We start from the raw sequence: 24,638 nt of genomic DNA, 5'->3' as shown, positions 1-24,638 counted from the left end.
AGCTGAGCTATTTCCCCTTCTTCTGCTTCCTGAAAAACAACCAAAGAGATCATTTGTGCTGGGCTGATCTCCCAAAATCAGCAAATGCTTCTCTGCTTGCTTCTCCTCCTGGCTTCATTCCTGGGCTTACTTTAGGTTCCACTCCAATTGCTTCTCCACTTGCCTTCCCACCCACCCATCTGTCCATTTACTGTGTTCTAGGCAGCATCAACCATGCATTTTTCCTGAAATGCTTGCAACATTAAATATATAGTCCAGTGCAAAAGGGTGGGGTCCTGGAAGCAATGCTTCTTGATTGCTAGCTGCCCTGAACTTCCAGAATATGCCTGTTGAAACAAACAAACAAACAAAAAAGATTTGGCTGAGAAACTAACCAAAATAATAAAACCCACAGATTACTACCCTTTTCTTCTACTACTTGTTTTCCTGAAAATAAGGCCCAGTCTTATTTTCTTTTTGGCTTGAAATAAGCACTTGGGCTTTTTTTGGGGGGGGGAGGTCTAATTTTTTTGACATATAGGAGGTGGTGAGCACGGAGGCTGGATGGGAGTGGGAGTGCAGCTACTGCTGGCCCTGCCTTCTCTGTCCCACCATCTGCTTCCCCCCTGCAACTGGCCAAGCGGTCGGCATGCCCTGGCCTTGACTAGGCCAGGCAGGAGCAGCCCAGCAGGGTGGCTGAGAGTATCACAGCCAGGAGGGTGAAGAGCCCATGCGAGGCCAGCAGCAGCATGGGTAGCCACTTAGCCACTTTAAGACTTGTGGATTTCAACTCCCAGAACTCCCCAAAGCACCCCCTTTCCCTGCTGATCATCCTTTCCTTCTGCCGAAGACACACGGAGGGAGGTGTTAAAAGTTAACATTTCAGAAATGTTACCTGCGGAGGTCTCCCAGTGCATAAAGAACTCAAATGCTTATATACAAATGCACAATGTTTGGGGAACAAACAGGGTGAACTTGAACTATTAATACACGAAGGTAGATATGACATAGTTGGAATCACTAAAACTTGGTGAGATGAAACCAATGACTAGAACATATTGATAGAAGGATACAAACTGTTCAAAACAACCAGACCCCATAAAAGAAGAGGTGGAGTTGCACTATATGTAAAAGACCACTATATTGCTACAGAAATGCATGAAACCAAAGATGAAAACCTCTTAGAATGCATATGGGTCAATATAAAAAAAAATATATAATGGCATGGCCATAGATGTATACTGCAGATCATCCAACCAAGCAGAAAAAAATAGACATACTTTTTGCTAACCAATTAACAAACATATGTAGGAAACACACTACAATAGTAACGTGGAACTTCAATTACACTGACATCAACTGGAAGACTAATTCTGCAATAAGTGAGAAATCAAATAGGTTCCTCACCAACCTAGCTGATAACTTTGTTGTCCAAAAGGTAAAGGTGGAAACTAGAGGGACAGCCTTAATTTTCACGAACAGAGAAACAGTGATAGAGTTGAAACTGCAGGAACCTTGGGTGAGAGTGACCATGTCATACTGAAATTCAATATAATGCAAACATAAGCAATAGAACACAATGATACCAGAGACTTAGATTTTAAAAGAGCTAATTTTAATAAACTCAGAGAGAACTTGGGAAAGATTCCTTGGAAGGAAATCCTAAAAGGGAAAACTCAAGAAGCTTGGGAAACTCTGAAAAATATGATTATAAAAGTCCAAACCAGCACAATACCACTGAGAAAGAAAAACAAGAAATCCAATAAGAAACCAGCATGGCTGCATAACGATCTCTCTGACAAATTGAAAGACAAAAAGGACAAGTACAGAAAAAAATGGAAAGAGGGACACATAACTAAGGCAAGATATCAGCAGATAGCCAGAATATGCAAAGAGGAAGTCAGGAAAGCAAAGGCACAGAATGAACAAAGACTTGCAACAAAAGACAAAGATAATAAAATAAGTTTTTTCCAACTTATAAATAACAAGGAAAAAAATCAATGAAACAGTCGGTCTACTAAAGAGAGAAGACAGCAAGGAAATAACAGGCAACAGAGAGAAAGCACAGCTGCTTAACTCATTATTTGCATCTGTCTTCACACAAAAAGAAACTGTAGCCCAACCTACCAAAAACATAACTGTAGACTAGAAATAAAAGTTAAAATAAGAAAAAAATAGTAAGAGAACACCTTTCTGATCTTGATGAATTCTATTCACCAGGACCTGATGGATTACATCCAGCCAGGTCCTGGATAAAAAGTCCAGTCCAGCACAATGCCACTGAAAAAGAAAATCAAGAAATTTAAGAAAGAGTTCCCAAACATCATAATATGGCACTGCTTGAACCATTGCCTCCAACTTGTTCTGGATGACTCCATAAAGGACATTAAGCAACTGAACCATTTCAAAATATTTATTAACAAGATACACACCACTTTCCATAAATCCTGCAAGAGCCAGATGAAACTTTTCCAAATCTCTGAATAACTGGGCATTGAAATCATGAAGATTGGCAATTTTGGGACCAAGATGGTCTGCCTGTAGTTTAAGGTCAACCATAGCTGTGTGGCATACTTATCCAACACTACACCAGTTTTTTCATAGAAATGGAAAATACCCAGGTATGGCTGCCTGTCTTGAAAATATAATTTTTTTGACTGATTTGACCCTGATGATTGACATTCTAAATGAGATTTCTGTCAAATGCACTGCAAGGGAGAAATATAGACATCATCAAGGTGGAAAAATTTGTGCTGTGATCAATTAAAGCTTTTGAAATGCTTAGATGGGAAAAAGGCTATACAAAAAAAAAGGTTGATAGAATGATAACTCCAGAAGACTTCCAAAATATAAAATTTGTTCAAAATCAACTATTTGTTGTACTTCCTCAGGAAAAACTTTTGGGAAGCATCATAACCAATTTGAAGAAAAGACTGATGGATTGTGAACATCTAAAAACAGGTAACCAATTCCCCAACTCAAATAAATTATGATTTCTCACTTTTTTGGAGCCAGATTAGTGGAACATTGAAGATGTAGTCATTCAATGGCCAGAAGTAGAAGAAGAATTGATTGAATTTGGGGAAATTTTTAATTACGAAATTAATTTGAATGACTACAGAGATTTCATGGAAAACATACTAAAAGATTCAAAGAACTATACAATTCCTGACAGTATCCAAAAAGCTAGAGATATTATCAGGACAATTGCTGTGAGTTCAGCTGAGGTGGAAAGGGGTTTTTCAAAACTGAACCTCATATGTTCAGAACAAAGAACCCACCTAACTATTCCAAATGTAAGCAATTTGATGACAATTAGCATGATTGGCCTATCTGTAACAAAATGGGATCCAATTCCTTCCATCAAAAAATGGCTCACAGCACACCATCTTGTGTGAAGAGTAAGAAAAGTGCAACTGAGGAGGCTGCAAATGAAAGAACGATGTGGAAACATCTTAAACCAAAAAATTACTAACACAAGTAAGTACTTGAGTGTATCTTTCATTGTGTTATTCTTATGTAAGGTTTAAGTGCATGCAATAAAAAACTTCCTTTCTGGGGGGGGGGGGCGAAGTCGCAACGAGATGATGTGTGATCTCAATGCTCTGAGATCGCAGTCGACAGTTTTGCCACTGGGGGGTCCAAACGGATCTAAACTGTCCCGAAGAGATAGTGAACAGGAAGAATATGTCTTGCTGATCTCGGGGATATCACAAAATCCTCGAAAGAAGCAAGAGAATTTCTTCAAGCCGGTGACAAAAATTCCAGCCAAAAGGCTGATGAGGTTGGGGCGGCCCCAAAATTAAAGGAATGGAAAGTGAAAGTGTTTCCAGCTGGTGAGAAAGAGAGACTGCCTATAAAAACTTAAAAATTGATTTAAATTGAAGAATAGAAGAATCAAGCGGCGAAATTAAACCCTTAATGGTTTTAGACAGTCTTTATCTCACTTTTTAAAATACTATCTTTATGGATGGAATCTTTACAAGCCTTTTAAAATGGATGGATTAAGTTTTCTTTTTCTACTTTTTCTCTGTGACTCTTTGTGATTTAAAGATCAAAGTTCTCCTCTTACATTGCTGTGGGTATTTTTTTAAAAAATTCATTTAAAGATTGGACCTCTTCTTCTAATTTGAAATACAAAATAGACATAAAAAAGAACATTTGAACAGTGGTACGCTGCCCGAATTCAGGGAGGTTTTGTTGATTGGAGCTTTGTGTATTCAAGCAGAACTTCCTCTTCGTTACAGAGTGATAGGGGTAAGCCAGATGTCCCTTTGAAGTGTGTTTTCAACCAGAGAAGAGGGCAAAAAGGCTTTTGAGAATCCATGTTTTAACATTAACAACCTTCCAAGCAAGGGCAGATGCGCTTCTTAAGATAGCACAATGTCAAGAAAATATACAGATTGTAAACTTACAGACAATATTTAATAAACTTACAGACACTGATTGATGATCTCTGGCGGGCCAGGGATAGAGGGCATTCCTCTATCCTGGTGCTTCTCGACCTCTCAGAGGCTTTCGATACCATCGACCATGGCATCCTTCTGCAACGTCTGGAGGAGGTGGGAGTGGGAGGCACCGTTTTACGGTGGTTTTTTTTTTTTTTAAATTTTTTTAATTTTTAATTTAAAATAAGTACAACAGCTTTCTTTACATGCTATAGAAAGTGTATCAGTCGGTCACAAATAAACTTTCGTACATCTCCTCCACAGTCAACAGACATAACTCAAGCATTTTAACTCAAATATTCATACATATCAGCATCATCATATATCCATTTTCATTTGACTGTAATTATTATTTAAAAATATTGATAATAATAATAATCTTAAACAATATATGCCCACACCAGTGGGAAAATAAAAAAAATAAAAAAAGAGAAAAAACAAAAAAGCCAAAAAAAAAAAGAGAAAGAAAACAAAAGACAAGGCAGGGGGAAAAAAACCAAAGACACACACACACACACACACACACACACACACAAAGAACACAGGTATATATTATATATATATAAAAAGTATATCAGCTGGTTACAACATGTTTTGGTGCATCTCTTTCATTAATTCATATTAATTCAAATATCTTAACTCAAATGTTTATCATATTGACATCATTATACCTCCACTTTTAGTTAACTACAGTTATTTAAACATCCTTCATCCTTAACTATGCCAAAGATTTAATCCGTAACCACATGCTGACATTTCATTTACTTGTTTGTAAAATCCTCTATTAACATCAAATCCTCATATCCTATTTTAGCTGAACATCCATAATATTTAATACCAAAAATTCCATCTTCCATGCAGTATAATTTATTATCATTCTCCCTTCTTTATGTAGTTATATCGTATATCATAGCATTTTCCCCATATTAATTAACATTTAACTGTATATATTTTATTTTATTTTTTAATAGTGATAATTATTGTGATTAATAACCTTTATATATAGTCCAAACGTATTTCCAACCTTCCTTTCTCATATCCAATTATTATTTATCATATCAACTCCACATTATATACATTACTATCAATATCAATTATTATTCAGCTATATCTATTACAAATAAGAGTAATTAGATTTAGCTAATTTTAAGTTGTATTCTTCCATCTGTCAGCCTATGTCTCTCCAATAACAAAACCTTCTCAGTCCTATTGCCATTCGTTGAATAGATTTACCAAATGTTTTTATAAGCAAGTCCAAACAGGAATATCTTCGCACCTTTTTGCTCAGGATGTCTCTGATGAAATAATAATGTTGTCCCAGGCTTGTTAAACTTTTCAAATTGACTTTAATTCTCAAGAGTGGAATTAAGAAATCTGTCAATGATGTTTCATAAAGTGTAGATTATTTAATACTTCTCATTTCTCCTGCAATCTGTCTCTTAAAACGAATCTTCTGTATAGCTCCCCCCCTTTCCAGCATTGCATTTCTTTCTTCCTCCGAGATAGACCAGACACCATTTCTCACAATTTTCATTTGTATTTCAGGAACATTCAAACATTCCACGTTCTCACCTTTTCCTTCATATTTTAATGTCAAATAATCCAATTTTTTTTCAAATCTTTGATATGAATCAAACAGCTTCCGAAATGCAGAAAAAAGTATTTGAAATGAGCCTTTGGGAATATAATTCGACGCCATGTTGTGTCACAGTTAGAGACTCTAAGATATTTGCAAGTAAAAACACACTGGGAGCTGTGCAATCTTATCTGATCTTAGACCAACACAGCCAAGCAATAAAAGTGTCAGATCGTGAAGGGCCAATTTGTAGTAGGTTAGTTTTACAACCCACTTAGAAAGAGTCAGGGGGGAATGTTGAAGAATTCCTTAAAGCGTTTAAGAAATAGGGTAACCACCGGCCATAAATCCATTAAAAAAAACACCAATTTGCCGCTAGATTCTTCTGTTGTTTGGTTTCAATTAGCTTAAATTTTAGTGCGGACCGTCTCTCTTCGAGTAATAAAATCAGCTTACCAGTTGAATCCACTTTCACCATTCTTAGGGGAAACCTGCAGTTTCAGTTAGCATGCAGCTAATCCAGAAAGGAGTTGGCAGGAGGGGTTAATTCCAAGCCCCCCAGAGACTTGGCGAACGTCTCTGAGGTCACTGGATCTCCCCTCACCTTTCACTGTCTCTACGGGACAGCTAGGGTCCGACAACCCGTCCAAAAATTCCTTCGGAATAGGGGAATTTCAGGAGTAGCCTGAAACTCCATCTTCTCACTGCTAAGCCCCGCCTTCTTCTGTACAGATTGTAAACTTACAGACAATATTTAATAAACTTACAGACACTGATTGATGATCTCTGGCGGGCCAGGGATAGAGGGCATTCCTCTATCCTGGTGCTTCTCGGCCTCTCAGCGGCTTTCGATACCATCGACCATGGCATCCTTCTGCGACGTCTGGAGGAGGTGGGAGTGGGAGGCACCGTTTTACGGTGGTTCTCCACTTACCTCTCCGGTAGGTCACAGTCAGTGTTGGTCGGGGGACAGAGGTCGACCCCTAGGCCCCTCAAGTGTGGGGTGCCACAGGGTTCGGTCCTATCCCCCCTCCTATTTAACATCTACATGAAACTGCTGGGTGAGATCATACGATGGCACGGGATAAAGTACCATCAATATGCAGATGATACACAATTGTATCTATCTGCCCCGTGCCAGCTCAGTGTAGTGGCGGACGTGATGTGCCAATGCCTGGAAGCTGTCAGGATCTGGATGGGGATGAACAAATTGGTCCTCAATCCCAATAAGACTGAGTGGCTTTGGATGTTACCCCTGAAGGACAGTTCAGACAGTCCGTCCTTGATCCTGGGGGGTGAAGACTTACACCCCTCAGAGAGGGCTCGCAATTTGGGGGTCCTCCTGGATTCACAGCTGACACTGGAACACCATCTGTCGGCTGTGACCAAGGGGGCCTTTGCCCAGGTTTACCTGGTACACCAATTGCGGCCCTACATGGACCGGGGGGCACTTCAAACGGTCACTCATGCCCTTGCCACCTCAAGTCTGGATTATTGCAATGTGCTCTACATGGGGCTACCCTTGAAAAGCATTCAGAGACTACAGCTAGTCCAGAATGCAGCTGCGTGAGCGATTTTGGGTGTACTGAGATACACCCATATTACACCTGTCCTCCACAAGCTGCACTGGCTGCCAATTGGTCTCCGGACACAATTCAAGGTGTTGGTTATCACCTTTAAAGCCCTACATGGCTCAGGACCAGCGTATCTGCGAGACCGCCTACTGCCACACACCTCCCAACAGCCGATAAGATCCCACAGGGTGGGCCTCCTTTGGATGCTGTCAGCCAGACAGTGTCGGCTGGCGGGCCCCCGGAAGAGAGCCTTCTCTGTGGCTGCTCCGACCCTGTGGAACCAGCTACCCCCAGAGGTCCGGACCTTACCCACTCTCGTGGCCTTCAGAAAGCTGTTAAAACCTGGCTGTTCTGGCAAGCCTGGGACTGTTGACCTTATTGTTAAGATCCATCCCCGATTAGAAATGTATGCGTGTTGGGAATTTTAAATTATTCTTTTATTTTGCTTTTTCTTTCTTTCTTTGTAAGCCGCCTGGAGTCCTCCGGGATTGGGTGGCCTAGAAATTTAACAAACAAACAAACAAACAAATAAATAAATAAATTTTCAGAATTACTAAAATTATTAAATACATATGAGAGAATAGAACAAAAATTGGAATACTTGGAGCAGCTAACAGCAAAATATGATGAAAAAGTTGAAGATGTTTATCAAATGCAAAATGAGGGAATTGAAGTCCAAAAAATTGAAGTGGAAAATGAATATAAAGAGATTAAACCTGCTGATATTTATGGCAACTGGTTTGTTTTTGAAAATGCAAAGAATGGAATATTGAAAGAGGAAATAAATGGAAAGGAAATTTATCTGAAAGGGCAAGACATAGAAGAAAAAGAAAAAATTAAACAATTTATGGACTATGAAATCTTATCAGCAAAAATATTGATAACACTATTGACAATCAAAGATAAGCGGAATAAAGAAATAGAAAGAGGGCATCAAAATTATATGAGAGATCTTACAAGCAAGGAGCTGCTAAGAGAAGTCCATACAAAGCTAATCAAGAAGATGTTTAGAAGATTAATACCACAAATGGCAGAAGACATGAGACTGTTTTGTCAATGGAAATATACAGGTTGATAGATAAAAGGGAATTATTTAAAACTAGTTAAACTTAGTGAAATTTAGTGTTAATAGGTATAGTTAAATAAAAATTTGATAATGATAATAATGTATACAATGTGTAGTGTCATGATAAGCAATAATTGGATATGAATATTGAATGATACCCATGAAGGGAAGATCAGAAAACCTTTTGGATTATATATAAAGGTCAATTTAAAAAAAAGAACTAAATTAGATAGAGTCAAGTTTTGACTGTTAGGGGGGAAATGTTATGATATAGGATATAGTCAAATAAAGAAGGGATAATGATAAATAATTTATATATAAGTATGGGTACATCATAAGGAAATTGGATGTAAAGTGCAAACAGTGTTTTGAAAAGGAGGATTGGAAAATTTTGTTACTAAATATCATGGATGTTTAGCTAGAATAGGATATAAGGACTCTACTATTGGAGGATTTTAGAAATAGTAAATGAAATGCCAGTATGTGGTTATGTATTAAATTTTGGTATATTTTATGATGAAAGACGTCTAAACAATGAGTCAAATGAAACTGGAGGTATGATGATGGTAACATATATAAACATTGGAGTTAAAATACTTGAGTTAATATGAACTATACTTGATGACTGTGGAAGAGATGCACGAAAGCTTTTTGTAACCAACTGAAACACTTTCTACAGTATGTAAAGAAAGAAGATTTTATGTGTTATGTTTGTTTTGAAAATTAAAAATAAAAAATTATTTAAAATAATAATAATTTCTAATCTCCTTTGTGCAGGTCATTCATTGGGGAAAGGTGGTCAGTGACATTGAAGACAGGCAAGACAGCCATCTTTCTTCTGTAAGTATTTGTGTGTAGCTGTTTTATTGTTTTGTATGCTTGTTTCATCCTTATGTAGTGCGTGCAATTAAAGACTTCCTTTCTGTATCTCTTCTTTGTGCAAGTCATTCATTAGAGCAAGGGTCTGCAACCTTAAACACTCAAAGAGACACTTGGGCCCATTTCCCACATAAAACAAAACACTAGGAGTCACAAAACCTGGGTGGGTGTGACCAACTCGATGTCACTCACTCCCACCAAGTCATATGACTCCCCCCAGCCATGCCTACCCAGGTTTTGTGGCTATGTTTTCTTTTATATGTGATGGGAAACACACACACACACACACACGAATGGAAGCTCTTAAAGCCTGTTTGATTTCAGAAGAAAACAAATGTCATTTTAGAGAAAGCCATGAGGAAAAATTCCTGAGGGGCGGCTCAAGGAACAGAGAGAGAACATCAACAGACAGCATGTCTGCAGAGAGATGTCTGCAGAGTGACAGAGTAACAGAAGAGACCAGATTACAGCCCAGCAAAGAATTTCTACAAAGAAAGCAACAGAACAGTAGTGTCTCATCTGTGGTGATAAGACTCATTTGAAGAAAGACTGTTTGCAAAGAAAAGATACAACAGATGGACAGGCTGCTGTTGCAAAGGTTAGCTATTGTAATAACAGAGACAAATGGTTACTAGACAGTGGGCTAGTCAAACAATTGTTACTAATTCAAAATTGTTTTTCAGAATGGGTCCAGCTGGAGGAGATGCAGTAATCTTGGAAAATCGCCAAAAGGCTAAAGTCATTGGAAAAGGCAGTATGGTGATTCCATGTCTGAAGGAGAAGTTTAGTAACATATTATGGGTGCCTGAAATGGAGCATAATTTATTGAGTGTCTCTAGTCTAAGCCAAAAAGGGTTTGAGACCACATTTGTAAATGGGAAGTTTCTTATAAAGAGAAATAGGAACGTATGTGCATAGGGCATAAAGTAGGATAATCTTTATGTGTTGCAGGGACAAAAGTTTCAATGTGCCCGAACATTTGGAAATGTGGCACAACATGATTCATGCATTCATCTCTTGCACAGAAAGCTTGGCCATGCCAACTTCAGAGTTCTGCAAAGGATACAACAGTTTGGAGAAGGGTTAAACTTAAAAGGGTGTAAGGGATACTTGGATTGTTCAGTATTTAAGTCATCAAAGTCCAAGCATTCCCAGTGAGCAAAAGTAGCACAAGGCAGACAACAAGAGTTCTAGAACTGGTACGTGCAGATTTGGTGGTGCCAATGCAAGCCAGTTTGGGAAGAGCAAAGTATGCACTGGTCATTGTAGATGAGTTCAGCAGATTTGGTTTTCTGCTAGTTACTAAAGAGTAACATAGAGGTGCTACAGAAATTTAAGCAATGGATAAGCTTCATAGAAAGGATATATAAACAACAGGAATGTCAGCTGCAAACTGACAGGTTCAGAATACATGTCAGCCACTTTTCAACAGTTGTTGGGACAGTTAGGAATAAAACACAGAAACACTAATCCATATACAGCAGCTGAGAAAGGCATGGCTAGGGACAGAATGGTGTGTTACAAACAATGAAGGACTCACTGCTGGAGGATTCTGGTCTGAGCAGGCCATATTGGGGTGAAACCATGTTGACTGCTAATTATTTAATCAATAGGCTGTGGAGTTCCTCAATTAATGATACTCCAAATGCTGTGCTATATGGGAGAAAGCCATCTCTGGCACAGTTAAGGGTTTTTGGAAGCAATGCATGGGAGCATATTCCAAAAGCAATCAGGAGAAAAGGTCAACCAAAGGCTAGAAAGTTTAGGTTTACAGGTTATGAGCCTATCTCAAAGAGCTACCATTTTAGTGATAGGAGCAAAAGTATAGTGATTTCCAGGTCTTCTAGCTTTTCAGAACAAATTGGAATAGAATTGATGCCAATCTTTGGAATGATCCATATAGTGACTCCCTTAGTGATGGTAACTCATTTAGTGTTGGTGTCAGTGTTCAGGGAGAAGAAACTGAAAAAAAGCAAGAAAAGGAGTCAGGAGAAGATGATGACTCGGATATGAAGCAAGAGAGGGTTGAGACACAAGAGCAATCAATGCCATGCAGGTCAGAGTGATGGAACAAGGGGATTCCACCTGACAGGTATTCTGCTAGTAAAGTTAAGGTGTGTAATGTGTGGTATGAGCCAAATAACTATCAGGAAATGGGCTTCCAGCCCGACAGCCCCCGCCACTTCTGGACGTCTATTGCAGTCACAAAGAGCCGAGGAAAGCATGGAGAAGAGCGCGAAGTCCAGCGGAGGCAAGAAGGTAAAAACGACGCTTACTACTCCCTTGCAAGGGGAGAGAAGGAAACCACCTGGGTCTCTGCTCCCTGCCTCATCTGTCTGGAGCCACCAAAAGCTTTAGACTCTGGTGGCGGTGCTGGTTTCCCGCCACTTTGGCATCCCAGAAAGGTGACTCCGCATTCTCCCTTTTCTTCACCCCTCCTCCCTTCAAAAGCTGTGAGGCACTTTCTTAGCACCAGTTGACCAGCTGGCATGGCCCCGAGTGTGTGTGCCTCCTCTTCCTCCTCTTCTTTCTCACTCCCTAAAGGCTCTTCTCTTCCTTCCCGGAGTTCAGCGGGAGTGGGGCACAAGGGATGGGATTCTGCTTTTGAAACCACACCTTGGAAAACTTCGCTGGGAAGGGAGGCGGGGAACTAGTGGAGGGGATGCCCTGAAATGCCCCCATGCTTTGCTGGTGGCCAAGCCTCCTAGGCAAGTTCGGGGAGGTCCTAGGAGGCCAGTCGCGCAAGCTTCCGGTGAACGGAATGGGTGGGGGAAGTGAGCCAGGGCAGGCGCTCCGTGAGAAATGGGTTCTAACCAGTATGGTAGATTTGTGGAATCTCTTCTACTGAACTGGTTAGAACCAGCAGGAACCCACCCCTGAACAGAGGTTATGTACACTGTTAAAGGATTTAAACGTAAAAGTAACTGAAGCTGTAATGGTGTCTGAGGATAATGCTGCTTGCATTAAAATGGCAACAGGTGACACAGTAGAAGCAAGCATGTGGTTATTAAATACTGTAATGTACAGCTGTGTGAAAAAGTCCTGCACAGTTTCAGTTTTAAGCTGTAATAACATGTTTAATCAACTTTTCACTCATAGACACCATGCAAAATTAGTACTTCGATGAAAATTTCTGTAGTTGGATTGAGATGCATAATTTTTATTAATATAATCAATGTCTTTTAAAGGTTTTGAGTGAGTTTATGTGCTAAAACAAACACAACTTGAATTTTTGAGAATGTTAGGATTGAAAGTAGCCAATCAGCAGTGAGCTTTGGCTGACCAATCAAAATATTCAGAGGCTAAATATATGAACCAATCAATGTTGTCATACTCTCTGACTATAAATAGGCACGAAAAGCATTGAGAAATTTAATTTAGCTCTCGCTGCTGGCAAGGATGAAGGCCTTTGCTTTCACCAGTACTGAGCAGCGGCATCGCATCATTGTGCTTCATGACAGGGTTACTCCTGTACAGAAATAGCCAAGAGATGAAATGGCATTGCACCACAGTGAGCAGAGTGGTTGAAAAATACCAAATAACTGGTTCAGCTGATGACAGGCTCTGCTCTGGAAGACCAAGAAAGTCAACAAAATGGCAAGATCAGACTCTGCAACACATTTCGATGGCTGACAGGAAGCTCTCCTCACCTCAGATTACAAGAATTTGGGATGAAACATGTGATGTAAAAGTGTGCACAAGCAAAGTGCGTCACAGACTGCTTGCCAGAAGGCTCAAAGGCTGCAGGACTTGAAGTAAACCTTTGCTCACAGACGCTCACCGCTCTTGTCAACATGCATGGGGCAAGAAGTATGCCAAGTGGACCAGCGAACAGTGGGCCAAGGTCATTTTCAGTGACGAGAGCAATTTCTACTTGACTGGGAATCAGTGCAATAAGTATGTCAGAAGATTTCCAGCTGAAGAATTTAGGCAGGACTACCTGAATCTATCTGTGAAGCATCCATTGCACGTGATGATCTGGCGCTGTATTACTGCTTCTGGTATTGGTCGGATACAAATCATGCAGGGAATCATGAATTCCAAGCAATATGTTGAAATCCTGGAAAAGACCATGCTTCTTCAGCTCAGCAACTTGAAGGGAAGGACTTTTACTTCCAGGATGACAATGCTCCTTGTCATCAAGCCAAGTCCGTCCAGCAGTGAATGAAGAAGCATGGTGTTCGACTCCTGGATTGGCGAGCTCAGAGCCCAGATTTGAACCCAATTGAGAACTTGTGGGCCAAGATTGGTTACGAAATAAGCAAGAAGCATCTGAAGACCAAGCAAGAGCTGATTGAATCCATTATTGCAGCCTGGCACCACATTGTCACCAAAGATCACATGCAAAGTCATACAGTCTATGCCGAAGCGATGCTTCGGCATAGCAATAAGGGCTGGCCAATTTCATATTAGTAACCATGTTTGGTTACTTAAACAGTCCTTTTCAGGGCCACAAATAATAAAAATGTTAACAAAACACTAGCATCGGCCTTAATAATTGCAACAAATATGCCACTGGGTATACATCAGTTAATCTGTTTTCATAGTCATTGTAAGCATGCATTGTAAGCATGCAAGAAAATCCACAATCCCCATCCAAACAGCACCAAATTGCAAAAAGCTTATGCTTTTCACTTAAAAACCACCAGTATTTATTTAAATATTTGCATAGCAGTTAGCATAAAATATCATAAAATCAGTGGCCTATCCAAAAAATCTCATAAATCATAAATCGTAAACTGTAAAACCTGCAGGACTTTTTCACACAGCTGTAAGAGAAGCCATCAAATGTAAATTAATTAGCTTACTTCACTGTTCTTCAGAGGACAATCTGGCAGATATAATGATCAAGCCGTTGGGTGGAGAGTACCATGGGAAGAATAATAAGTTATTTGGTTTTTTTAAAAATTATTTTTAATAAACATTCATATCATCTTTGCAACATTTCTACATCTTTAAATATCCATTATACTCCTTTTATCCAAGCATATATACCTTTAAATATCTCTCTCTCTATATATATATGCCCATTTTTGCATATGTTTCATGTATTCTTCTATATACATATATTTCTCTTATATTTCTTATTCCATACTTTTAAGTTCTGAAGTAAATGACTGAGGAGACCAGTTAACAGCAACTAGAACGGTTTATTCAAACAGAGCTTAAGTCAAACAACAGGCAACAAAACCCCCGCCTGACAGCTATTTATACAGAGAGCTGTCAGACGGGGAACCAATGGGAGAGCAGGGTTTCTCCCGCCGAGAGGCAGGCATGTCCTGGCCAATCAGAGGCGCCTTGCACAGCGCCATCTGCTGGCGAGGACACAACACATACTATTTTACATACAATCTATCTTACATTGTTCCCCTCTTGTTAATTCTGTGGTTTTGTGTTTATTTTCTGATCTCTTAATCTTTTTTCCTCCCTTTATTGCTTTCTTATTCTTTACATCTTTCCTCTAGACATTTGTACCATAAATTCCATACTGAATAGTATGGAAAAAGCTATTCAAAAATGCCCAATAAACTTGGGGCCCAATTTCTTGCAAGGGAGCTTTAACTTCAATTATTTCGTTGAGAGGTAAACCTTGCTTCCCACTTGAAAAGGCACTTGGGGAGCTGTCAATTTGCACTTTATGGGTTTTTGCCGCTTCTCAAAGTGCTTGTTTGGTATTCTCCCACACTTTTTTCAGGGACTCCATCTATTCAGTCAATGACATGGATGAGGATGGCTCCCTAGGGAGTTCAGCCACGGGGATGAATTCCACACCACTGGTAACTTGGAAAGGGGTCAACTCCCATGTTACTATGCACTGTATTGTTATACGCCATTTCATCAAATAGCAGCAATTCTGCCCAATTTGTTTGCTGATAGTTGACATAGCACCTCAAGTACTGCTCTACTTTTGATCATTCTGAGGCTCTATTGGTATTCGGATGAAACACCAAGCTAAGCTCCTGTGAGGACTCAATGGACTTTATGAACTCCCTCCAGAACCTTGTGGTGAATTGGATTCCCCTATCAGAAATGATCCTGCGGGGAACCCCATGCAATCTATAGGTGTGTTTTACAAACACCCTGGCCAGTTATTTGTGGATGGGAGACTGGGGCAAACTATGAAATGGACTTGCTTTGAGAACAAGTCTATTATGGTTCAAATGATCATATTTCCCCCACTATTTGGGTGTTCTACAAGTCCATGGCAATCTCTTCCCAGGGTCCAGATGGCTCAACTACTTGGGGGGTCCTGGGGGTTTTCTTGGCCTTTTTTCCCTGTCTGCACAAGTGGCACAGCTCTTGACATAGTCCTCAATGTCCTTCTTTATCTTTGGCTACCAAAATTGCCTCTTGATCAGGTGTAGAGTTTTTAAATAGACAAAATGCCCAACTTGCTTGGAATCATGACATTTTGGAGTACCTGGACCCATAGGCTATTGGGCACATATAATTTTGAGCTTTCCCATGCTAGTCCATTCTTAAGGGTCAGCATCCTGTTGCTGTCTTTGTACCATGGGTCATTTGGCAGTTCATCTTTTAGCCTTTGGGTCATCTCCCCATCTGTGTTTCTTTGCCACTTCGCCTGTCCCCTGGTTATGGCTTGTGCTGCTGCTGGGAGAGAGGGAGCATGGCATGGACCACCTCCTCATGTTTGCTGTTGTATTTTGGTTTACACGACAGCATATCAACCAAGAGATCCCCCCAGATGTATTTCAGCTCAAAGTTGAACCATTTAAAGCAGTGGTCCCCAACCCCCGGTCCGCGGACCGGTGCCGGGCCGTGGAGTACCTGGCACCGGGCCGCGCAGCGGCCGGGGGCCATGATCGCTGCAGCGGCCGGGGGCCATGCAACGGCCGACTCTTCACTCATGCAGCGCCGTCGCCGGAGGGGGGGAGCTGCGCGGAAGCACAGGAGCAAGTGAGGCGAGGAGGAAGAATCCCCCGCTACTACACCACCTCCGCCCCCTCCCTGAGTCAGCCGTCCCCTCAGTGAACGCCTCCGCCTCTTTCTCCTTTCTCGCCTCAGTCGGCTCGCCTGGAAGCGAGGCGAGGAGGGGGCAGACCATGCGCTGGAAGCGGAGCCCTTGGAGGCCCTGGCGGCTTCCCCGCCCGGCCTTGGCTTGTGAGAAGGAACGGCGGGAGAGGTAGAGAGAGAGAGAGAGAGAGAGAACGTCGGGCAGCCGAGGAGGGGGGTCTTTTGAGGGGAGATGGGGGGCAGCGCACGGTGGAAAAGCGGCGGTCTTGCCCACCCCTTCCCTGCCTCCCGCCCGCTCCAGTTGCCGCAGCCAGGGGTGGGGGCTCGGTGCCTGAAGTCTCTTGCCTCTCTTCCAAAATTTCAGTGAAGCGCGCTCTTTCTCTTCCTCACAAAACACATTTCCTTTCCCCCCACGCGTAGTTATTGGCGATATGGACTCTTGGAGGCTGCGCTCCCGGGTCGCGTTTCCTTTTTGCAGCCCACGAGAATGCCTGGTTCTGAGCCTCAAAAAACGAGAGTTCTCTTAAGGCTGCAAAAAAGGAATATACTTTGGTCCTTGAAGCGCTTTTCCTGTTATTTGGACATTATATATATACGTACGTACATACGTACGGTATGTATATATGCATGTATGTATGTATGTATGTATGTGTGTGTGTGTATATATATATATATATATATATACACATACATACATATACATATACATATACATATACATATACATATACATATACATATACATATACATATACATATACATATACATATACATATACATATACATATACATATACATATACATATACATATACATATACATATACATATACATATACATATACATATACATATACATATACATATATATATATATATATATATATATATATATATATATATATATATGTCTGTAGTCCATAATATAGTGATATTTTAAAAAAAAATAGTTGAGCACATGGAATCTTTTTTTTTTTAGTATATTTTGGAGGTGGGGGCCCACTTTGTTATTTAAGATAGTATCTCCTTTTATATATGGTAGTGAAGATACCTAATACTCCCACCCCCTATTTCCCCCACGACAATCAATGTGTCGTCGCGAACAACGCCCCCCCACCCCTGCGCGCTCTCAGCGGGCCACGGTAAAATTATCAAAGGCTGACTGGTCCGCGGTGATAAAAAGGTTGGGGACCACTGATTTAAAGTACTGTGCTCATGAGGCTTGCTTCAGGGAGAATCTTTGGGGGTTCTTTTAGTGCCTCAAGATTCTTGTGATCAGTCCACACTTTGAAAGGCACTTGGTTACCCTCTAAAATGTTGCCACATTAGGAGGGCCAACCGAACCGCATAGGCTTTCTTCTTCTTTCTGTGGAGGTTTGCAGGTTGCCCTCCATGTTTCTTTAAAGGAGGATTGCTAAAATGGCCAGATTGCTGGCATCAGCTTTAACCCTGAAGGGTTGCTCTGGATTGGGATGTTTGAGGATCAGCTCCTTGACAAATAGTTTTTTGAGCTACTTGAATGCCCACTGACAATCTGAGGTCCATTTTAGGGGTTGGCTTGGTCAACCTCCCCCCATTATTAACAGTTCAGTGATAGGCAAGTGATTCCAGCAAAAGCTGGGATGAACTGTCTGTAGAAGTTTGCAAACCCCAGGAAGCTTTGCAGATGCTTTCAGGTGCAAGGGGGCTGCCAGTCTAGGACTGCTTTAACTTTTGCTGGGTCCATTTCTATGCCTCCACTTCACACTCAGTAGCCCATGTGGTCTAGGCTGGACTTGTGGAATTCACATTTTGACAGCTTCACATATAGCTTAGCTGTGAGCAGTTTCTTTAGTACCCGAAGCTCTAATTTAATATGTTCTCAAGGGTCTCAGTGAAGATGAGAATGTCATCTAGGTACACAAGAACTCCTTTGTATAGGTGCTCATGCAGCACTTTGTTGATCAGCTGCATGAAGACCCCAGGGGCTCCTCATAGGCCAAAGGCCATCATTTTGAATTGAAAACTCCCTAAGGGGCAGTTGAAGGCAGTTTTCCACTCATCTCCTTTAATTCGTACTTGGTAATAATCCTCTCATAGATCCAGTTTTGTGAACACCTTCCCTTTTGCCACATGGGCTACTTCATGATGGGGAGTGGGTATGTATTTTCCAGGCATACTTCATTTATTCCTCCAATATCAACTCACAGCCTCATCAACCCATCTTTTTTCTCTTTAAAGTGGACTGGGGCAGCTACCCCAGATTTGGCGGGCTATATGAATCTGCATACTATATTGGTGTTGATGTACTCTCTCAGATCTGTCATTTCTCTAGGAGTCATGGAGTACATTTTTGGTTTAGGCAATTTAGCTCCCAGTAGAAGTTCTATCGCATAGTCCATGGGGCAGTTGGGGGGCAGCGCATTGCATTTTTCTTGCTGAACACTTCAGCTAGGTCTAAGTATTTCTTGGGGACCTGGGGAGTGCCTGGAGTGGTGTTGAGGCAGCTGCAGCAGTCTCGGTTAGCTTAGTGTCACAATACTTATGCTCATAGAATACCCAAACTACATATGTACCAAATGTAAATTAATCAAGTTACTAAAAGAAAAAGTAAAGGGTCTAGAGGAATCTCTAACCACACTGAAACTCAACCTATAAAATGAGAAACCCCAAACCTTGCAAAAAGAATATGCCCAAATTGAACATAATAATGACCAAACAACTTCTAAAGGAGTTGACCCCTTAGAGGAAGAAAACAGATGGAAACATGTCACTCACAGAAAAAATCACAAACCTAGTACAAAACCCTTGTCCAAACCAACCCACTCTGATGCAGCCCTACTGGTGCTAATCAATTGATATCATGGACTCTCACTAGAAGAAAACATGCAGACCCATAAAAAAGAAGCACCATCAAATGTCCCTTAAAAAGTAGCACCATCAAATGCTACTGTGATAGATAGAAAAACACCCAAAACTCCCTAGGAAAAAAAAGGCAAGTGTTGGTGATAGGAGATTCAATACTCAGGGGAACATTACCTGCCATCTGTACACCAGACAGCCAATCCAGAGAGGTACGTTGTCTCCCTGGAGCTAAAATCAAAGATGTGGCTGAAACCAAAATAATAAAACTCATAGAGTACTACCCCTTTCTATTGCTACATGTAGGGAAGAATGAAACAAAAAAGGACTTGAAAACAATACTGAATGATTACAAGCAACTAGGCAAGAAAGTCAAGGACTTAGGTGCACAAGTAGGTTTTTCATTTGTACTGCCAACGAAAGGACAACATGTAGTAAGAGAACAAAGAATTCTAGAAGGAAACACTGACTAAAGGGTTGGTGTCACCAAAAAAACCTCGGATTCCTGGACCATGATCTGTATTACCTGCAAGATGGGCTTTTGGCAAGGGATGGGTTGCACCTCACAAATGTTTTTGGAAAATAACTGGCTCAACTTATTAGGAGGGCTTTAAACTAAAATTGACAAGGGAGGGTAACAAAAGGTAGAGGAGGGAACTGGAGGAAAAGCCATACTGGACTTGATTCTCACAAACAAACAGTGATAGAGGGAGTTGAAACTGCAGGAACCTTGGATGTAAGTGACCATGTCATACTAGAATTCAACATAATGCAAACACAAGCTATAAAACACAATGATACCAGAGTCTTAGATTTTAAAAGAGGCGCTCAGTTGACCAAAGTTCTGGTGCAACCAACTGTCCCCCTGCTACATACATACACACACACACACACAAATACACAACACACACACAAATACACAACACACACACTGATTGTAAGCCACCCAGAGTTACCCTATGGTAAGATGGACAATCAATAAATGTTATAAATAAATGCAAACAGCTTATGTGGTTTTCATCTACAAAAAAAGGATAAAAAGAGGCTCCAGAAAACAACAGGCCAATCACCTTGACATCAGTACCCAGAAAAATACTAAAAAATATAATCAAACAGCATATTTGTGTGCACATAGAAATGAACAAAGCAAAACAGAAGCTAACATGGGTTTGTCAAAAACAGATCATACCAGACAAAGCTTATTGCCTTCTTTGATAAAACACTCTTTTTATGACATTGTAATCCCTTAATTTGGGATTAAATTAGTGGATCAGGGAAACACTGGGTATAGTATACTTATATTTCAGCATGGGAATCTAGTGGCTCACATGGTTTGGATGCTGGGCAGATGATTGACAGGGTCACGTTTGAGACCTAGTTGCTGCTACATGACAAGGTAAGCTCCTGTCACTTACTCCAGCTCCTCCCGACCCAGCAGTTTGAAAGTGGGCAACTGCAAATAGATAGATGGGTACCAGTTTAATGGGCATCTTAACAGGGAATTTTAAAAAGTCTCCAACTGGGTGTCCCCTGCCAATGGTGATATAACCAGACAATCCTCTCAACCCAGAACCATTCCAGTGCTCCTGACATGACTGAAGTAGTAGACTTCAGTAAGGCGTTTGATGAATTGGGCCACAGTAAGATATAATGTGGGATAAAAAATACTACCATCAGATGGATTTGCAGTTGAGTGACCAACCCAACTTAGCCTGTAGTCCTCAATGGAGTTGCATCTACATGGAGGAAAGCATGCAGTGGAGTACCTCATGGTTCTGTTTTGGGGGCAGTGCTCTTCAATATCATAAATGATCTAGATGAGGTGACAGAAGGGGAGTTCATCAAGTTTATTGATGACACCAAGTTGGAGAGAATTGCTAACATTTTGGAAGACAGACTTGCTATTTAGAAGGGTGGAGCTACAGTTGGTGCAGCTGGAGCATATTTGCAGTAGTGCCTCCTGATTTTATTATATTTTATCAATTTTTAGCACTCCCATTGGATCCTTTTTTATTTAATTAACATTTTTCAGTGGAGATAACAGCGTAGAATATAACACAGACAAAGGTTTTTGTTGCTGCCGAGGATTAAAAAGGCATGGGAAAAAGAAAGAAATGCCATGGCACCAGCCCAGGATCTCTCCCTCCAGTGAAAACAGCAAAACAACCAAGGAGCACTTTGTTGGCAAGAGATCTGTAAGCAAAACTAACCCCATTCCCAACAATCTGAAGAGATTAGAAGGGGACCTGCAAAGATGTGGCAAAACAGCAGTTACTAGACTTTCCTGACCTTGGGGGGGGGACGACAAACTGAAAGCCAGCTCTTCTCACAAACAACTAGTCCAATTACTTCCTATATGGAGTCTAAGTTAAAGGCTAAAAAGGCAAAGAACAACCAGATAATTCAAAGTATGGAGAGTTTACCTTGGGAAAATTCAACGGAGTTTATGGCAAAGCATTGCCATCTCACAGCGCAAATGGTGGTTTCAATATTCGAACAATTAATTGCCATACAACATGATTTAGAGACATTGAAAAAAGACTTAGCTGTTTTTCTTCAAGCACAATATCGGGCCCCAGGCACTCCCACTGAAGTTCTTACAGAAGACTTGGTTAACTCCCATATGCAGGATAAGGAAGAGGAAAAAGAGCAAAGATCCAGAGAAACAGTTAAAGAGTTGGATAAAAAGTGGCAGTCCACTCAGAAAAACAGTCCAGACAAGGCAATGAGAGGGAAAGATATTAATAAAGAAGCCTCACGAGAAGTTAGGAAAACATCTCTCCCCCAATTACAACAATCACATCGCTCACTACAAACCTAACAGATTGCTTTTAGAATCCATATGAACGGACTTAATTATGGACGTTGGAACACCAGAAGTGCAATACTAAATTCCCTAAGCCAGCTTCTTCACTGTCACAGGGGTCTGATTGATCTACGTGCTGTGGAGTGGCTCCCTGAGGCACCAAATTTGAAGTGGATTCTCCTGTCTTTCAAACAGCCCACCATACTGCAGATGCTATTTAAGATGAAGGCACATTTAGCCTCCTTTCAAATCTTTCCCATCAGAGTCTTTTGTGAGGAAAGGGTTACTTCGTTAATTGTTAACATGCGAGCTCCCAAGGTGGCTGCCTCTTCCTCATTTTCAACCTTGGGAAAGGGAGAGAAAGAAAGTGGAAGTCAATCAGCCTTGTCCGGTGAAGAGATACTTAACCGCACAGAAGCTGGTCTCATTAATGCTTTTGGCGCTCTCCCATGGAAAGAACAAGACAATATATTATTCAAGTTAGAAAATTTAAAGAAATCCTTATTGGTCACAATGGACACAGCAGAGCCGCTTATAGATCTGGTTTCCCCAATAATTGAGCCTCTCATTTCTCCCTCAGAGAACAAGGGATTGCATGAATACAAGATCATGGAAAATAGAAGCCAAGACCCAAAGGGGGTATTAGAGGTCCCAATAGAGATGGAGATGCTTTCATCCCTGTGTGAATATCCCATGACATCTTTAGCACCAAACCAAGAAAGTGAGAGACGACCCACGTCAGAGCCACCATCTCAAAGAATGAAATATGATTTAATAACACTTTGTCCTACACCCAGAGAAGAGGCATCAGAATGGCAAGCTCCATTAGTTGGTGCTAAAACCTCTTATCCTGAACAAGTTCCTCAAGAGTCTACAGAGGTCTTAGATGGGACTTCCCTACTTTTAAAGAAGGCCAATTCTTTGCGTGATGACACCTCAATCCATGGCAACAGACAACTTCCCTTTGGGTAAATCAAGTTTCCTGATGAGCTGCAAAAGATGATCCACTTTCCCTTATAACCTGGAATATAGCGGGTTGGTCTGTTCCATCAAAAGGCCAACTCTTTTTTGTGATATATCACAATTTGACATCCTCTTCTTGCAGGAAACCTGGGCCTCCACAGATATTCAGTTAGATGATTATTGGGTTAACTTAATCCCGGCTGTCCCAAGCAAGTGGGGGGTGGGGAGAGCTAAAGGGGGTATTGTGACATTAGTTAATACATCCTTGCAATTTAAATGTGGTTCACTGCCACCTTTCCAGCCACGGGTTGTAACTACATTACTCTTATCTAAACAGGTGGAGATTTTGCTTTTTAATATCAATATTCCTCCAATTAATAAGAATAATATGATCAACAAGATTTGGGATTGCATAAAAGATTTTATTTTTGGATGCTCAGACAAATACCCCAAAGCAGCAATAATTATTAAATATTAAATATTAAACCCTAGAATGGGACAAAATGATCAAGCATTGTTTAATCATTTTAAGATTCACTACAATGAAAACGTAACAGGAGAATCCCTGCATTCCAGACAATTTAAAGACCGTAAAGCAAATCGGGCAGGTTTGTGTGTAAGACAAATGACTGTATGTTTGGATTTTTGTATCCTTAATGGGTCCACATGGGATGATTATCCAGCGAAATATACTTATTGGGGAGCAGGAAGAAAATCCACAGTTGGATAATATCATATGACCTCCTGAATTTCTTACAGAAGATGGAAGTAGACTCTTGACTGGAAAGCGATCATAATGCAATACTCCTTATTCTCACATTACACCAGAAATCTCTAAGGGCAAGCACAGCCTACCTATCCAGGTTAGAGAGTCAAAATTCCCAGGTAAAAATTAAATGGAATGAGAAAAATGCTAAGGAAGTTACCAAATGGATGTTAGCTCCAGAAATCATAGAGCTATGTACATCTCTACTAAGGAATAAGTTTGGAGGATCTTACTTAGAAGGGTTTGAAACTTTAATTTTAAATTTGAATTTGGTTCTCATTAACAAAACACTAGTTCACTCCAAAAGGCCCCTTTCAAAGAATAAAAAATGGTTCGACAGAGATTGCATGCAACTAAAAAGGATATATAATATGAAGTACAAGAAAAGTAGAAATGCCCCTTTTGAGGATCACACTCACTACTTAAAGCAACTGAAAGCACAATATAAGAACCTTCTAAAAGAAAGAGAAGTGCGGCTCTGAAGGAGTCTTGGCATAGACTAATTATGGCAGTCAGGACAAAAAATATATCCCTTTTTTGGTACATCACCAGAAGATTGGGGAAATCTCCCCTACCCCCAACTAATCAGGTTCCGATTCATGCCTGGGAAGAATATTTTAGGGAGCTTTATACAGATCCTGACTATGTAACCAAGGAGAGCCAAACTAGTTTGGAGCAAACTCCTTACTGGCCCCTTGTTACACCAGAAGAGATATCCCGGTTGATCGGAGCCCTAAAGGCTAATAAGGCACCCAGTGCTGATAA

At 40.7% G+C, this 24,638-nt stretch overlaps 1 pseudogene; it reads left to right on the top strand.

The window, feature by feature from the left end:
• Window positions 1-2,253: 2,253 nt before the first annotated feature.
• LOC148045554 (E3 SUMO-protein ligase KIAA1586-like) lies at window positions 2,254-23,284 on the top strand (annotated as a pseudogene).
• Window positions 23,285-24,638: the final 1,354 nt, after the last annotated feature.

The sequence above is a fragment of the Thamnophis sirtalis genome, unplaced genomic scaffold, assembly GCF_051295495.1.
Source record: "Thamnophis sirtalis isolate CommonGarterSnake01/CBP01778 unplaced genomic scaffold, rThaSir2_p1.2 scaffold_5, whole genome shotgun sequence".
NCBI lineage: Eukaryota > Metazoa > Chordata > Lepidosauria > Squamata > Natricidae > Thamnophis > Thamnophis sirtalis.
Note: the sequence above shows the minus strand (reverse complement) of the source record. Positions and strands in the feature narration are given on the sequence as shown.